The following is a 17,795-nucleotide window of genomic DNA, read 5'->3' as shown; positions in this document are numbered from 1 at the left end:
TTTGTTTGTCAAAAGACCATTTATAGTCCACAAACCCAAGAGGATTGCAGATCAAATATATTCTATGCTGTACTTTTGTTGGCTCACCCACTATCCTTTTAACTCCATGATGACATTCCCAAATTCTTTCAAGGGCTTATATACAGACCTTTTGCTAATATTTGTTTTTCATCTATCAATTTAATTGGACTTATTATTATTTGTTTTTCTTTCAGGTTTGCTTAACAATATCTGCCACCTTAGCCAGTAAGAAAATATTTGTGTAAAATGGCTGAATGCAACAATTAATCATCCGTGTCCTCAACAGTGTCTGATAATTACCAACTCCTGTAATTAAGGCATAGGGCCTCTGTCCGGTGCCTGTAAAGAGGGAGTTGGTAATTGTTTAATACTGTTCTTGCACAGCTGAGTGCGACAAGTAGTGTTTGCAACATGTGCTGCTGTAGATCATATGTTCTGCACAGTCCTGCCATCTGTCTAGATTAAGGAAATTAGAACAATACATATTGTTTTCCTTTTGAAGAAGTGCTCTCAATGTTGAGGTGCCTAGTTGAGACTTCTGCAAAACCCATATTGCACCAGGACACAGACTCTGGTTGTTCCGCCATCTGGTTCGGACATGTTTATAATAAAACTAAGCCGCAAGTAATCATTTCAACACTAAAGAGCTGAACACCACCTCCATGGCATCAAGCACAGCGACCGACACCAATAAAGAAATTATTGTGTTGAAGAGACTGGGGCCATGTTGTATGGGAATGATTTCTGGAGAGAGGTTATAAAAAAATGTACTTAACATTTTTCCCCATCTTGCATGAACAAGTTACTAAGATATGACCAACCGAGTCTGTAGTGTCTGTCCACCAAAGAGCCACCTTGATGGTGCATATTCAGTGTGGAATGCCTTTTGTTGCAAAAAGAATGTTCAGCACCAAAAGGATCGTGGGTGGGTGCCATTGTGCAGTACCAAAACTACTGAGGGCCCAACAGATGCTGTTGCCAAAGAAGTTAACAGATTTGAATCACACAACAATTTGGGGACAAACTTTACAAATCCTGTATTCCCGAAAGCCGAGCAGGAGCAGAATCCAGTAACTTTCTCCAGCAGACACCCCAAATTTTCTGGTGCCCTCAGCAAAGCCTGCATCCAGGACAAGGCTCAGCATCAGGATCTTGCATCTGGGATCAGCAGTAAAAACTAGCAGAAGCAGCCCAGTCCCAAAGAAACACTATCCACATGCTCTGTCGGGAACACCCCTTCCCCAACTTTTCCTCTGGAAATCTGCTTTAATGAGTCTCGACTCTGAAAAATGGCACCAAAAACAATACAAAGCCTTGGTTGTGGAGAATGCACAGAGGTGAGGCTACAAGTAGAGATGGAAAATACACCTTTTAAATTCTGCCCTAACTGCCATCACACATTCACCCAACCCAGAGAAACACCCAAGAGGTCTGTAACTTGGGCGTCCTGAAGGACCACAGTGCTGAATACTGCAAGGCCTTTGCAGAATTCCTACTGAAGACGCTGAAGGTAAGGCTGAGATAGCATTTAGGACACCAAGCTATGGCTGACACAAAGGAGACTGGAATCTCTAAAGGAATCTGGCCTATTCACGGAGGAAGAAGAGGGTGAGAACACCGAAGAAGTCGTGCTGGCTCATGAAGAGTTGAACGCTGACTGAGGCTGCTGTAAAAGCGGCTGAAGGTAACAAAAACGCCGAAAGGGGTGGACTCCCAAGTCCTCAAAATACACGTCCACGTAACACCCGAAGGTTGAAGGACGGTCCATACTAAAAGAGCTGCATGAGTCCCGATCGAAGGACACTGATGAGGGCAACTTTTTGTACATCCTTCGATGCTGGCAGGTGCATGAGAAGGGGTGTATTAAAAAGAACCACAGGCCATAGTGGTGCTGACCCTCAAATGGAAGGTGACCGATGGCCGATGCCAATCATCAAATGCTCATGGTCAAGTGTAAGAACCTTCAGCTCAAAGCAGAAATGGCAGCACTCTCCCAGAGGAAAACAAAATGAGTTTGAGAAAACCTTGAAGGGTTTTGCATCCCACCAAAACCCTTAGAGCCACTCATGACGCTGGAGACACATGAAGAAGACCAAGAGTTCTTTAACTACGACAGAGTCTCCACTTGAGGGCCAGGAACAACAAAGATATGTGGCAAGACCCCTACGCCAAATCTCACTAGCAAAGCGTTGAAAGCTATCCCATGAGGGACCCACCACAGGACATCCTCTGCATGTAGAATGGTCTAATCAAGAGTACGACAGACACCTATGGAGCATAACTGGAGGAGGAAAGGGAGGACTCCTGTTTTTCTTCTTTTCTAGAAACACTGATGCCATCACAGAAGGTAAACCTATAACTACTGATGCTACCTAGCATTATCAACCAGGGCAAGTAGGCCCACCGGGACCCAGCCACAGCATGGGCTGTGACCCCATGGGTCAGACAGAAATACAATCATTCCAAACAGGACCCACAGTACTTAAAGGGAATGTACCTGCAGATTCCATGGTTGTGCCCAACCCTAGCAGTGGCAGCCCTTTCCCCAAATAACCAAGATGGGGAGGCTAACCCACAAGAGGATAGGACTAAACAAGCAAGTGACTCCCTTTGCACACACCCCAACTCACAACATTAAGGGGAGATATGGGGCATGGATTCCTCCAAGATTGGAAGTGAGTCACCTTAGACAGATTGATACCAAACATAATAAGTGTACTTCCTAGTACGAAAGCAAGACCTAATACTAATATTGAACCTCTGCTACATAAAAATGTTCATTTGTACACCACACTTCAAAAATTATAACACTACAAGAGGTAATCTCACTCCTAAAGAAGGGGACTACATGGCTACCATAGACTATAGGATGCCTACCTTCACGTACCGATGACCCCAAGACATACAGTACCTTAGACTTATCATAGACAAGGTACACTACCAGTTCAAGGTGCTACCATTTGGCATAAAATTATCACCAAGGGTTTCACTAAATTCCTGGTGGCAGTGACCGCACACCTAAAACAAACATACATATCTATACCTGAATGACTGGCTAGTTTGAGACCGAGGTACCAACATGATGTAGTCATTTCCACATTCCACTGTTTAGGATTCAACATAAACCATGAAACCGCATCCCTGCAGCCAGAACAAGATGTGTTCATGGGAATGACACTAAATTCAAGGATGGTACATGCCTACTTGATGGCCAAGAGAGTGAAGGCGATAACAGAGCAAGCTCGTCTTTACCAGAAGTTTCAGTTTCTGACAGTGATGACTCTAATGAAACTGATGGGCATGATGTAATTTTGCATCCCTATCAAGTCGCAAGACTACACATGCGACCCATACAGGAATGACTGTAGATTTCCTCCGTCTAGCCATGTTGGATATATTCAAGGCACCTTCAGTATGCTATGGAGCACTCCCTAACTGCAGACACACTCCTTCAGGCCTGGCAAGTTTAGTGGATCCAACACCTCCTGACTCCTGTTGACATTGTGCCACCACAGGATCTGTCCTCACATACAAAAATTCCATGGACTACGTCGCCCTCCCCTGTCTGGGCTGCCCTCAGGACCAACCACAGCACCGTGCTCCAAGTAATTATTTTCACTCCTTGTGAAGCTGTTAAATTAATCTGGGTGGCAAAAGAGAAAGTCTGAGCTCATCTTGATAAACAGTCTCTCCATAGGGACTAGAAATGTTCCCAGATAGAGGCGTTATTGAGATCTACCTCCCAGGCCACAACCATACTGGATAAAGACTGTTTGCATGGAAGATGATTCTGAGACAGACAATCATCACCTCCTTTCTAGGTACCTGGCCTTTATCTTAACTTAAAAAATGTCAGTGATTAAATGTCTCACCTAAAAGGGACATTGCTGGCTCCTTTGGGCCCAGTACAGAGGAAGTGTCTTTTACAGCAGTAGTACTTGTAACGTACACAGCTCTTGATTTAACTTTGACCTCTGTGGATCCAAAGTCTAACATTTTGACAGAGATTTCTGCATTTACATCAGTTGTAGAGACCTTGCTTCCATTTAATGAAGTGCTTCTGGAACCTCTTTTGGTTGCTTGGGAAAAGCCATTTTCGTTTCCAGCAGCTGATAGACAACTTGCCAGAAACACTAGGCCTGTTCCGGATGGCACCCATTTTTTTTCCCCTCACACCAGATACCAGAAACGCTGGTTCAGGCTTTATCTTTCAAACTGGCAGTTCTGAAACTACCAGAGAGATTAACCATTTTCTGATCTGATAAGGGACTAGTTGAATGCAATGCTTCAAAGCAGATCCTGAAGTTGTGACTGCCACCAGCCTTTCCTTTGTGCACTCCACCTTCTCTGCTGGGAATGCCCTTTGATGGTGAGGAGCGTCTCGAAGAAAGCTTCAAGTGTGGACCTGTGGCTTACTCGTTTGACCTGGCCTTTCCAGAGTCGGTTTCATCAGCAGTACAGACATTTCTAGCCTATTCCACCGATCAGCAGTCCCAGCAGAGGCAACTCTCCAAACCTGTCCAGACTGCTCAGCAAATGTACCACTCTTTTTGTGGCAAGGATAGATCGTCTTTACCAGCAGGGGCAGCAGGTACAGTCCCCTCTGTTTTCAGTAAGCTCTGCTGGTTTAAAGTCTCTGACTCTCCCCAAATCTTTTGCACCATCACCTTCTAGTGGAGCGTCAGTTGTCCCACGTTTCGGACAGCTTGGAGACTGTCATTCCGATCCTCTGTGCCATACACCTTATCCGCAGAGAGTACGTTTTACCCTCCGTGTGTAATTTTAAATTTAAAAATATAATGCCCAAAATATTTTCTTGGAAGGGTGAATGAGAAGAAGGTATATGCCAGGGAGGCAGGCCTTACCTTACTGAAGCACAGCTACTGCCGGAGCCCCTCACCGTCTTTGATATGTTCCTCCTGTCAGCCTTACCATCAGCCAGGGCATGGAGCAGCATGAGCTCCATCTTATTTTCATTATTAGGTTTTAGAAATATAAGACGAGCTGCTGATATACTGAATAGCGATCCTTAACCATTCTATTGGCAATTCTGTATTCTGTTTCCATGGCCTTAGTGGAAATAATAGGGACTGATATTCTGAATCCTGTTGCCATAAGTTAAGGAAGCAGCAGGCCAGGACAGTGAGGGTGCTGATAGAGTCCCAGTACCCTGAAATAAATGCCAGTGGTGCCCACTAGCAACCACCTGGAAAAAGTAAGTATTGCTTATCCTTCCAGCCTCGCATCTGGACTGACTGCCTACCAACTGGAGGCGCTTGTGGGTATATGCCTTGATTCTGGAGACACAGGACCTTGTGCTGATCAAAGGCCCCATTGAGGTAGTGCCTCTGGAAGAAAGAGTTACAGATTCCTTCTCACTTCTTGGTCCCTATGAATGATGAGGGTTTGAGACTCATCTTGAGACTCCAACATCTAACCTTGTTCGTTTGAGCAGGTCAAGTTCAGTATTCTGTCACTGAGCAAGGCCCTGCTGGTCTTGCATGCAAGGGATTGGCTGGTGTACTTGTAACTCAAGGCCACTTACACCATCTTTCACTTTTACCTGCCCGTGGTTGGCAAAGCTTCATAATCTGCAATATATGTGTTTCCATACTTGGGTGACATGAGTCCACGGGGCTGGCTGAGGATAATTTTCGGTGCACAATGACTCTTCCTCTCAGACGTGGGCTTTTGGAACAATGCCTAAAAGTCACACTTCACTCCAAAATGGAGGTTGACCTTCATAGGTGTGGTGGTGGACAAAGCCTGCTTGTAGGTCTTCTCCACCCCCTCCTCCCTTGTAAGAGGGTCGTGGATGTTCATGGTTGAATTCAACGTGTTTGATTCAGACTCCTCTCCTGGTTCTATAGGTTTAGTATCCGTATGGCCTCATAATCTCTGGTTCTAAGCACATGATGGCTGATTTGTGCTCTCCAGCAGCAGTGGCTCCAAAAACAGTGGAGCTTCTTGGTGTAGGTGCAAATATTCCAGTTGGTCCACTCAGACCTGCACTACTGGATGAAATTCTCAAGGTCGGTTGTTCGTTTAGCTGTCTGCAATTGTGGGCTACCATGACCACATACATCTTCTTGCTTGAGTTGGGCACCCATAAATGCAACATGTCGGCACAGTGCTTTTGGGCCATGTCGGAGCAATGTTTGAATATAAATGTACTATAGCTGCAGGCAGTTCGCCTTGCGATGAAGACGTTGCTCCCTTCCATATCGGGGAGCCCCATTCATAGTATATCTGCCAAAACACAGATGCTCTGACACCTCTAACTGAAGGATCATAGGTGGGAACTTCACCCTGCATTGGCATAGGTGATCTCCAGATTGAGGTTTACAAGCATTGATCATTTCACCACGACCCAGAACAGGAAGTGTACTCAGTTTTGTGCTTTACTCTTACCTCTGAATGCTTCCCCGTAGGACACCTTCAGGTCACCTGGTCATAGGGCATCTTGTATGCTATTGGGTCTGGTGAAAACTGCTGTGTAAGAGGACCAGGCACAGCTGATCCTGAATGCCGCAAATTGGAGATCTGGTACGTTGATCTATTGGCACTGAGTTGACAGTTCATCTCCCATGCAGGATAGACTCTATATTGCAGCAATGTAGTCTGGTCCTTTATCCCAATCCCCAACACTATGGCTGCAATCTTGGAGATTCAGTATCATCCGCTCCTTCAGCCTCAGTGGTGAGGTACCAGATGTCATCTTGGCTGTCAAAGAATAAGCAATAAAATCTGCCTATGTGAGTCGATGGAACAAACTTGAGCAGTGGTGTGAGTCAGTATCATAGGATTCTATTAAATTAAGCCTCTCTGATGTTCTGTGGTTATCTCTGTCTCTTGCACGGAAGGTATTGGTACTGGGTATGATGCCCTGTAGTGTTGTACAGCTTCTACTTCCTCAGTAGGAACTGTGGATTTGGTGGACAACATAAACGTTTGGATGGTGTCAGACTGATTCTATGCACCTCCTCAGGATATGTTGGCCTGTAGTCCTGCTAGCTCACAGTGCAACCGATAAGTTCCCCTCTATCTAGGAAGGTAACAAATGGGCTGTGCAACTTCAGAACATGACAACCCTGACTCCCCAAGGAATCGTGGTACCAGATCTAGAACCCTTTCATTCAGTTACTCGTGCATACCAAAATAATATACAACAAGTACGCAATGAGGTGTTTCAATATTTACTGAAAGCATTGTGATTCTTGTATGAAATATATGTGCTACAATGATTAATAGACGAAAAACAAATGAGTTATTAGCATCACGAGAACAGTGAAAAGGAGTAACAATGATACCATTGTGCTAAAGCAGTGTATATAAGTTGGCATTTAAGTAATGTGTATAGTGTACTCCTACTATGCGCTCCCTAACTAGCTGCCTATTGATCTGCCAGAATCTCCTACTGGATGAGCGGACTCCCCAAAGGAGAAGTGTCTTCAGGGGCCCATCTTGGTCACAAATCGGACATCCTTCTGTGCAGAGGGAAACCGGAACAGATGGGCTGGGATTCTGACAAGCAGCGACCTCACAGGTTCGAGCGGAGTGCTGCTTTGATTTTAACACGGAAGTGCTCATGTATATATATATATAAGAAACAGATCCATGCTACTGTGCCAAGACCTCAGCCAGGCTGTCGTTTATCCTCTTATGATAGCTATGTCGCCTACCAGACTATCAACAAACAACATTTGTGCAATGAACTTTATCCCTTATACTAAATGTTTAAGGTGTTGTGATAATGTGCAGACAAAGTTGAAATTTAGGCAAATGTGGTTTCTAAGAACCATATCCTGCACAGTCATGCAAGCAAATGTGTGTCAAAAGTCAAAGTGTATGTAAAATGGCAGTGATTCTCCTCAGACCTAAACCAGCCACACGACATGACTCCTTCATCTTTGTTCAGCCAAGTTAATACTGCATTTAGAGGGCTGCCTCATGAAAGGTGTGCTGTATCTGTTTTCTTCACTTCGTTCATTGTTCCTTAGTGGTGTTCAGAATCTTGGCTGGATTTTTTGAATGGTACTACCTTTTAATCCAGTGCACGATTGGCCAGTTCAACTTCATACTTTAAAGATTGTTTTGCTAGTATCTGTAACTTTAGCTCGTAGGGTTGAAGAACTTCAGTCTCTGAGTTTGTTCTCCAGTTAGTTTTTTACATGGCCAGGTTAGATCTTATACCTGCTTCTTGCTCAAAGTGGTTTCATCTTTTCATTTTGCCCAGTCTATTGCCCTTCCATCTTTCGTCCCTCCACTACACCCAAACAGGGAGGAGGAACGATTGTATAGCCTGGGCCTCAGACTAACCGTATTTTAGTATATTGATGACACTCGTCAGGCCAGCTCTTTGTGAGCTTTGCATGAGCTAAGAAAGGCAGGCAGGTAAACACGCATACCATTTCTAATTAGTTCATCTTTTGTGTCTTGTGTATATATCAGTCATGCCTTTGCCAATGGAGATCCTCATGAGAGCATTAGTGGCACATTACGGTAACGGCTACTTCTACAGCTCTCACCAGCAGTGTTCTGATGCCTGACATCTGCAAGGCCACCACATGGTTATCACTGCTTACGTTTGCTAAACATTACTGACTCCCAGCTGAGTCATGCAGTGACAGGAACCTTGCCCAAACAGGGCTGCAGCACTTCCTTGGTTAATAGGCACTTTTGGATAGAGACTTAACTGGAGATTCCTCACCTTTTGAACAACCATTGTACATGTGCTTTATCGATTACAGCTCAGTATTTGACAATATAAACAGAAACATTCTTTGGCAAAAGCTGAACATTCCACCATTACTCTTAAAACCGTTAATCCTCCTACTCTCCAATACATGGGTGCAAGTAAAATTAGGTGCAGGAAACTATTTAACAAGGAAGATCCCTACGACCTCCGGACTGAAGCAGGGCTGCGTGTTAGCCCCAATAATTTTTAATCTTTTCATGGCAGATTTGTCAGCCAGGCTGGGCAAATGTAACTCACACGCCCGAAGATGGGAGGCTTGTTTTTATCAAATCTATTATACGCAGATGACCTTGTCCTCATTGGCTGGACTCCAATCGGCCTTCAGCGCCTGCTCGATGTAACATCTTGCTACTCAGAAGATAACGGACTGAGCATCAACTGAGAAAAAACAAAGGTCCTGAGCAAGAACACACGTGAGCAAAGATACCCTGTTACTGTTGTGTTGTGATGCTATTACTGGCATCGCAACACCTGGAAGCTGTACAAGAGTGTAAATATCTGGGAGACATTATTGACAGCAAAGGGAATTTTGCTGCCCAAAGAAAGGCCCAAGAGGGGGATAGCGACAGCCGTGGCATTAAGAAATTTAAAATACAAGATCTCAGGCCCAAGTTTCTCTTTGCTGAATCGATGATATATGCGAAACTCATACCGTCCATCACCTATGGAAGAGAGGCCATGAGAGTGAGGGACGCAGACATACTGGATTGCACTATATTGAGAGCAATACGAATGATTTAAAGCCTGCAGAGATACACATCCCCTGTACAACCGAGATTAGTATTTGGTATTCAAAGACAAGAGCCTGCCCGTAAAGATCGTATATTAAAAGCTGGCACAAAATTAGAAAGGGGGATCCAAAAACCCTAAATGCCCACCTATGGAAAGAACTGCAAGCTAAGGAGACCGGCCAAGCCAGAGGCTACCTGGAAGTCTCACTAGAGCAACTAGGTCTACGGGGCCTCTGGGAGACATCAGGGACTTGTGAGAGCTTCAAAAAGCTAGTCAGTAAAACCACCAAAAGAGTCTTCCTAACGGAGGACAAAGCCATCCTTTCAGGGAGAGCACACGGCTGGTTCTCCATTCAGAGCTATACTAAGGCCACACCTCAAACGTACCAGCACATCTGCTTTTCCAAGACCATCAATGAGAAGCTCCTGAAGTTCTGCCTAGGCATATTACTATCTGCGTTCCATCTACCGCCGTGGCTACGCCCCCATGATTCCAGCAAATTGTCAACTCTGGGGAAGGAAAGCAGGACAGTCCACACCTCCTATGCATTTGCAGAGAGCAGGAAAAAAACAATACGGTCATGCAGACAAGCAGTGAAAGAAAGCTTCCAAGGAGAGGATATCCAGCTGAGTTGCCGTCTGGTAAAATTCCTGACTATAGTGGATACAAGGATAAAAGACATATTAATTAACACATGATAATACAGTGGCAGGATCAAAAAAATTCAAGGAAGATTACACGTGAAGGGTGCCTTCACTAAGAGCGCAGAAGATGTGCCAACCCAGCTACGAACCATAAATTAAATTACTGTTAAACATTGCCTTTCAATTCTACAAGATGACTCTTTTAACTCAATCATTGTTATTTTTGCACAATAAACATGCCGCCATTTCTGACTTTATTGACTAGGACTTGGAGTTACAAACCTTAGTGATTCCACATTCCTTAACTTATTTTTAATCCATTTTTTACTATTTTAAACCATACTATTGTAATCTCGCAGGAAATTGTTAATATCTTATTAATTTCTACTTTTATGTAAATGATTGCAACTGTTTAAATAATCATGCAAATAAATGAATTACTCCCCTTTTGAATATTCCCCAGGCATCGGACTGGGTCCAGGAACTTTGGAGCAGTGCCTCTGCTTGCCGGTAGGTGGCACCATGCGGCTCCGCACTGTTGCCATTCTGATTCCAGAAATTGCATGCGCGTACATTGATAGTAGTTTCTTTCTTTCCATGTAACCAGACTCTAATCCGGAGCTAACGCTCATCTGTTTGAGGAAGTTTTTCAACAAAATGTATACAGTGTGCAAGGGAAATGACACCGCCCAATAAGACAGGTTTCAACCCCTGTAAGGGCTACCGCAATTAAATCGCTGTGACCAGTCTTCAACAGGTGTGTCTGTGGTGCTTGGGGTCGAGCCACAACCTTAAAGCCTGCAGTGACTGCACGTCAATGAACCCAAAGGCCATACGGGATCGTGAGGCCAACTTTATCGCCAAGCACTGGAAAGCTCCACGACAATACCAGTCCATGTCGAAGGGTCTGTCGTGGTCTGGAAGTCGCAGTATTCGTTCTCGAGGCCGGTCGTCGTCGCGCTCCAAATCCTCGGGTAAGTGGAAGAGAAAATATAAAAAATCCAAGTTAGACTTCGCCCACTCACATTTTCCTGAGAGTGGTCACCATGTCTTGAGATCTCGTTCCCAAAGTCAGTTGACCTCTGAGCCCATCCTGCTTGTTGTTCCAGCACAACTCAAATTTCTGGGGTGGTCTGCGACTATGAAGCATATCGAAGAGTTCTGTGTTGCCATGAGCTGACCCTTTGAATACTTATGGACTCACTCTGGCGCACCTATGGGCTTCATGGAGCCGAGAGCCCCACCACATCTAGTATATTGCTGGCAGATTCGCCCTCAGCATAAGTTGAACCCTCCACTAGGCCTACCCCGGTTCCTGCACCGACTCCATCTCCGGCTGATTCCCAGGGCCTTGACGGTGATGCTGACTCTCCTAACGCTTGAGGAAGAGGTGCCCATTTGCTCTCCTACTGAGTTGGTGGCGTTATGACCTCAACCAAGGCCACACTCCACTTCCATCGAAGTGTCACCTCCCCCACTTGATTTGCCTCCTCCACAAGGAAGGACTCCTCTGTTGCATTCCTCATTTGATACATATTTCTAACAGTTACAATGTGAGTGAAATAGGGCAGCCATACCACAAAGAAAATTGTTATGATGACCTTTAGGAAGCAAGTGGCTTTGTTACTAACCCCCGAGTCTGAGAGTCTGGTCTTTTCTCACATCCTGGTCTTGCCACTGAATATTTTTTTTTTGTTTAAAAAAAAAAAAAGTGAAAATTGAACAGCATACTGTTTAGACATGAACCTGCCATAACCATGGTTGTAAAAGCTGCATATCAGTGATGCAGTACATTCCTAAGTACTTTTATGGTAGGCATTTGATCATACACATCGATCGAAGTAAGTTAATAACACATCATACCATCGACTGTCGTAGAGATCAGAGCAGAGTGCTTCTTACACAGTGATCATGCCTAGGGCTGAAGTCCTTCACATCCAGCTCCCCACCTTAGTGGTCGAAGCAAATGTCTTGATGAAAGTGCTCCAGACTGGGCCAAACCTCTCCTGAACCGCTCCTGCCCATCGATGAGGCACTTACATATACACTCCTTGGGTCCAGAACCAAACATTGCTAAAGGCCCCCCTTCCTGGTCAATCACCAAATTGCACGACGCCACCGCCCTTAGAAACGCTGCTCTTTTGTCTCAGCACACCTACCTTGAAAGCATGGTGGTGCAGACGTCCACAACTCGGACAAAACCAAATGCCTTTCTGACTACTCCCCCCTGAAAGGGAGCCCAAAAATGTGGACGCTTTTGGGAGAGTATTTTCTTCACCCGGCTTGGCCTTCAGCTCTGTGATAGACAGCTTCTTCCTGGGCTGTTACTACCATGCTCTTTTGAATTTGGTGGCTCAAGTCCTCCTAGGTTTCCCAGAAGCCATAGGATAGTCATGATTCGACTAAGTACGCAATTTGTTATGATTTGGACGCCATACATTCGTTGGCGCCAGCCTTTCCATTTGCCACCATGCTTGGCTGCGGTCCACCCGTTTTTGAGGCAATGCCCAGTTGTCCCTTATAAACATGGCCTTTGACAGGACTCCCCTATTTGGGGGCAAGATTCGCTTGTTTGGGTGCAAGGCAGATTCCACTCTAGAGTGGTTGAAGGAGAACATTGCCACAGCACTCTCCTTGGTTTTATTTGCCCTGCCTCACCAACCCTACCATTTCTTTAACTGATTCAGCAGAGGTACTCTATACCATCAGCTGAGTTAGTCCCAGCAAGGTGCCTACCAGTTTCATGGCCATGACGCCCATCGCCCAAGTTGGGGTCAGCAAGCGTTCAGTCCCCTGCCCTCCTGCAGCCCCACCTGCGAAACCCCTTTAGCATGCTCTTCTGGAGCACAGACATCCGGTTGGAGGCAGGATCTGACAATTCTTGTGGGCTGGCAGATTATCACATGGGACAAGTGGGTCCTGTAGATGGTCTGGAAGGCGTACAGCTTGCACTTCATTGCCACTCTGCCTTACCTTCCATGATCCCCAGTGCAACTGACAGAGGACCTTCTTGTTATGGCAGGAAGTTCAAACCGTTTTAGCCAAAGAGGCTATTGAAAGGATGCCTGCACCAGAAGCCGGATGTGATTGTTAATCACACTACTTTCTAGTGCCCTAGTAAGACATTATACTATTTTAGACCTGCGCCCACTCAAAGTCTTCCTTCAGAAGGAAAAAGTTGGAGAGGCTCACACTGGCCCAGGTCTTGGTGGTCTTGCGTCTGTAAGATGCTTATTTCCATATTCCCATCCAATAGGTCCATCAACTCTACCTTTGGTTTGTGATAGGCCAGGAACATTTTCAGTTCAATATGGTCCCCTTTAGTCTCACCAGCACCCCTCGGATTTTCTCAAAAGTGATGGCTGTGGTAGCAGCACACATTAAGAGGTCAGGAGTGCCAGTCTTCCATTACTTTCATGTCTGCCTGCCGAAGGCGGCTCATCCAATGCATTCATCAACCACTTCCATACTAGGGTGATACTCCTTTTCAGATGCTCCCATTCATCAGAGTTATTCTAGACACTGTTCAGTTTCATGCCTTTCCCCTTGGAAGGAGAGTTCATGACATTCAGGCTCGGATCTCTGCCTTTGACCAGTGAGGTCAATTCTGAGGCTATTATAACTGATTGCCTCCTGAATCCTGCTGGTCAAGCGTGCCAGGTGGCATATGCGGGCTGTGCAGTAGGATCTGAAGTCTCTGTGGGTCCAACATCACGGGAACCTGTCCAACCATGTCTATATTTCAGAGGAAACTGTGAAAGATCAGCAGTGGTGGTTACAGGACTGCGATTGGGTCACTGGCAGACCCCTTTTTCTACACCACCCAGAGTTGACAGTGGTGACTGATGTATCTCTTCTGGTTTAGGGCGGCCATCTGGGAGAGGTGGAGGTCACTGGTGGATGCCTGGCTCCATATTTACTTTCTGGAGTTGTGGGCCATCGGCTTAACGTTGAAAGCCTTTCATACATCCAGGAAAGGCTGGTACTGGTCAACACCACACCAGGTGGTACTGCAAAAAGCAGGTAGTAGTGGGTTCCGCAGTTCTGTCTCAGGAGGCACTACGCCACTAGAAAGCTAGCAGGATCTTTAAACACCAGGGCAGATGAACTTGGCCGGTGATGCCTTGCGGACCACTAGTGTCAGTTGCACGTGAACGTGGCACATCTCTCTTCCATGATTTTTGGAGCGACTTTGCTGAGAGCATGCAATCTCAGCAGTTCTGTGTGCTGGAGTTTCCAAGGCGTCTCTTACTAGGAGATGCGTTCTGCCTAGAGGAGATTTCTGTATGCCTTCCTGTCTACTTCTGCCCTGAGTTCTGAAGAAGATTTAGGCCAATTGGGCCCAAGCCATCCTAATGGCCATGCATTGGACACAGAGATTTTGCTATCCAGAACTCCTGGGTTTAAGCATGTGTTCTTGTATCAGTCTGCCCCTCCAGGTGGACCTGCCAGCAACAGGGCAGTGCATTGCACCCAGGCTTCGCAATCTCATGCTTGGAGATTGAGCGGAAAATGATGAACACCTTTGACCCGTCTTCAGAGATGGCTGATGTCTTCTTGTCAGCCAGGAAAAAATGGGGGGGACTAATTCAATTGAGGAACAACAGGGGCTGGAATTCAAAATACAGCAAGCATAAACAAGGATGCCCCTGAGACCATAGATAAAAATATATTCACTTACAGCCTAGGCATAGTACGTTGCATACGCTTGAGTTCCACTACAGAAGGACATTACATATAGAGAATTTATACAACTGTGAGTCTGGAGTCCCAAAAGCTGATTGCCATCACGAAGGAAATTTTATCAAAAATATTTAATATTTTTGATTCGATTGTTTATGAACATAGCCACTTTTTAGTTCTTGTTTGAAAGGAACATTTTTCTTAGAAAAGCAACATTTCATTGTCACAAAAATTAAAGCAACACATAACGTATTATAAAATCGTGATTAATACATTTACAAACAGTGAAATTTGGACGAATTTTTGACATCTTCTTGTCAGCCAGATATCCCTTGACAAAAGCTGTGTTTCCCCGTCATTGGGGTAAGTTTGTGGTTTGGTGAAGCACACACCAGATAGACCCCCTTCAGACCAAGTTATCTGACGTTCTGTCTTGCCCACAGCAAGGGTTTGCTTTGGTCACAGCTAAAGGGTACTTTTTGGCCTTTTTATGGTTGCCAGATCAGCCCTCGTTTTTTAAGTCACACGTTGTGGTACATTTCTTGAAAGGCTTACAACACTTGTTTCGTCCCTCTCCCCTTACCTTATCTTACCTTCTTCAAATTTTTGATGTCCACTCCCTTAATGCTGCTTAACAGCTGCCCTCTGAATTGTCCGCTTCAAGACAGTGTACCTCATCACCTTAACACTGGTGCAGCGAGTAAGTGAGCTGCGGACTCTCTGCATCCACACGCCATACATTACATTCTTCCCAGACAAGCTGGTTCTGCGGAAGAGAGCATCCTTCCTGCTGAAAGTTGGGATGTTGTTCCTCGTCTGTCAAACTGTCAACCTATCACCATTCTATGCTCCACCTCAACCCTCTAAAGATAAGGATAAAATCCATTGCTTTGACCCCAAAAGAGAACGTAGCTTTTGCATTGATAGTACCAAAGAAAGCCAGGGGAACAATTGGCTCTTTATGGGGTTCGCTGGAGTAAAAGGAAAAAGAAAAAACGCCCAAGCAGAAAAGGACCATCTCCAGCTAGATCATGTTATGCATCAATATCTGCTACACACGGTCCAAAAAGCAGCCCTCGGAAGGACTGTAAGCTCATTCCACCAGGGCAAAAGCTGCTGTCACTGCAGTGGTATGCTGAGTTCCTGTCCTGGGCATCTGCCAGGTGGCTTTACGGGTGTCACTTCATAGGTTCACAAAACACTGCTGTCAGGACAGTAATGTACCCCAAGTGGGGCATTTTACCTATTCGGTCCTACTGGACTTCTCGGTTTGACCCAGTGCACAAGCCCACCTCCTAATAGGTACTGCTGTGGGAACTCAGAGGTGTTGGCATTTTTAATCAATCTACTTGTCCGTGAGACAAAATGCAACAGTAACCAACATGACCTGTAAGACAGTCGACTTGCCCTTCCTACTCCTTAAATCAATTGTATGGGCTGACACAGAAACATTAATGGGTTTTTGTTTTAGTAAAACGGACTAGTAATATCAATGGTTTGCAGAAATTCTAAACTAAAACTAGATTTTATTGCGGTAGAAAAGTGATAGTCTCCATATAAACCCCAAAACGACTGAAACACAACAATTGATCTTGAATAACTGGCTTCAGGTACAGTCATTTGGACATCCAGGTCCAAAAAGCAAGCTGCAGCTCATTTGCACATCCATCCATGTTGGTTGTATGTTGAAATTCCTACTACAGAAACATCATCCTGCCAAAATATTGAGGACTTAAATGAGACTCTGGAGTTTAGAATAGTAAATCTGTGCTTACCTGTTGCCATCACAATAATTTGCCCCTCAATATTGTGTATACAATATTCTGGTAGTACGACATTCTGGAGTCTATTAAGGTGGATTACCTCAATGTTGCAGTCACAAGACACCTGGCCTGCTTCCATCCCAATTTATTTTAGTCTTTGTGCTGACTTACTCACTGCACATACACACAACCCAGTTGCGATGATACACTCCCCCTAGGACAGATAATCACACCCAGTGCACTCTCAAATAGACCCATTGCACAGAAACATAACTACACTACAGAAGCTCACACCCCTGCATAGACCGATATGTTGCTTACTGCACAGAGGCACACCACGCTGCAGGCACACACTCCATAGCGACATACCCCCCCATCACTAATGTAAAAACATCCACTATAGATGGATTCATGCCCTCCCTATTGACAGACACACACCCTCTTGGTAGACAAACCCTGAAGCAGATACAGCCCCTGTGCAGACATTCCCACTGCAGATATACATGTCCAGCACAGACACACATACACGTTCTGCAGAGATACACCTACACCATGCACAGACACAGACCTCCTGTAGACAGACAATACACCCCCTATAGCTTGGCAGTCACCCCAAGCCGAGATGCTTCCTCCACATAAACATGCTTGAGCACTCTGCAGAGTCTCACATGCCGTGAAGACACACACCATGCACGCTTCAAGCACAGTTACCTGTAACAGATCCAGTCACAGTGGCGGTTCCTCCACTAAGGCGGAGGAGCGTCCCCCCCACTGCTGAAAAGGAAAAATAAAATGATAACGTATCGTTATCATTTTATTTTCCCTATTGGTCTGTGGAGGGGCAGGGCGGGGCTGACCAGAGCAGGGGAGGAGTGCTGTGCGCTCCATAAGTGTGCATGAACTGTTTGTCCGGCCCTTTTGGGCCGACCCAACCAAACAGTTAATGCGCACTGTGCATGTTCCTACCAGGCTGCATTACACAGCCGGTCGGACCATGCACTGGCTTCCTGTTTCAGTCTGAGCACTGATCCGCGGCGCTCAGACCAATCACAACACTGCATTGCAGCGTTGTGATTTGCTCAGGGGAGCCTGTCTGCCAGGGTGCTTCCTGCTGCTGGCCAGGACAGGAAGAGAGCGAGGACGGAGGAGAGGCGGCGGCCGGACGTTAAAGGTAAGTCTTTTTTTTTTTTTTTT

This window comes from Triturus cristatus, chromosome 10 (assembly GCF_964204655.1).
Source record: "Triturus cristatus chromosome 10, aTriCri1.1, whole genome shotgun sequence".
Lineage (NCBI taxonomy): Eukaryota > Metazoa > Chordata > Amphibia > Caudata > Salamandridae > Triturus > Triturus cristatus.
This window is presented reverse-complemented; position numbering follows the sequence as displayed.